Source organism: Lygodium microphyllum, chromosome 25, assembly GCF_053477565.2.
Source record: "Lygodium microphyllum isolate KBCC chromosome 25, Lygodium_microphyllum_v1.1.10, whole genome shotgun sequence".
Classification (NCBI taxonomy): Eukaryota; Viridiplantae; Streptophyta; class Polypodiopsida; order Schizaeales; family Lygodiaceae; genus Lygodium; species Lygodium microphyllum.
Window position 1 is genome coordinate 127,550,908 of NC_141159.1, and position 906 is coordinate 127,551,813.

At 45.4% G+C, this 906-nt stretch overlaps 1 pseudogene; it reads left to right on the forward strand.

Moving 5' to 3' along the window:
* Positions 1-209: 209 nt before the first annotated feature.
* On the forward strand, positions 210-611 carry LOC148014726 (IN2-2 protein pseudogene; annotated as a pseudogene).
* The last annotated feature ends 295 nt before the right edge of the window (positions 612-906 follow it).

Here is a 906-nt window from a genome sequence, read left to right on the forward strand (position 1 = left end):
GGGGATTGGTAAAAGCAAATGCTGCTATGGATTGGAGGAAGCAATCGAACGTTGCTGTGGGAGAGGAGTAGTAGCGAGAGAGCTATGGCAACCTCCCTCCCAGCGGTGCCTTGTATCAAGCTCCGGTCACAGGGCCTGGAAGTGTTTGCCCAGGTGCTTGATTGCATGGGCATGTCCTTCTCATACGACCCCCCAAGCCCGAGCAGGACATGAACGACCTCATCCACTACACAGTCACAGAGCTGGGCGTCACCTTCCTCGACACCTCGGATGTCTATGGACCACATCTCAATGAAATCCTTCTAGGCAAAGCACTTAAGGGAATACGAGACAAAGTCCAATTGGCTACAATATTTGGAATCACTATAGAAAATGGACAGCGAACATTCAGAGGTGATCCCATATATGTTCGTGCCTGCTGTGAGCCAAGCTTGAAGAGATTGGGTGTGGACTGTATCGATCTCTGCTATGTGCATAGATTTGACACAAGAGTACCTATTGAAGTTACGATAGGAGAGATGAAGCTGCTGGAGCAATGCCATCTTTTTCAGCAAACAGGAAAGGTGCATGGAGAGGTTACAAAGCATTCAGAGCTGAGTTGGATGATATGAACGTGACGATTGTAGTCCTACTTTGTCAGTCAATACTCTATTTACAGTATAAAAGGCTTTGTGCCTATCAACCGTATACTATTTCCAACACTCCAGGCTGTAAACTAGCTGGTCCCATGCAGTAGCTTATGTATGGTATTGTTTGCTATAACAGGCTCTGCATTTGGTGTTATCTACTACATATTCAGTCATGAACAAACTACTTGGAACATTCACTGATTTCACCTTATTTGTTGCTACAAAGTTTTGTTTTGTGTCTCTTACAGACTGGAAAAGGGCTACTAGCTCAACTGGT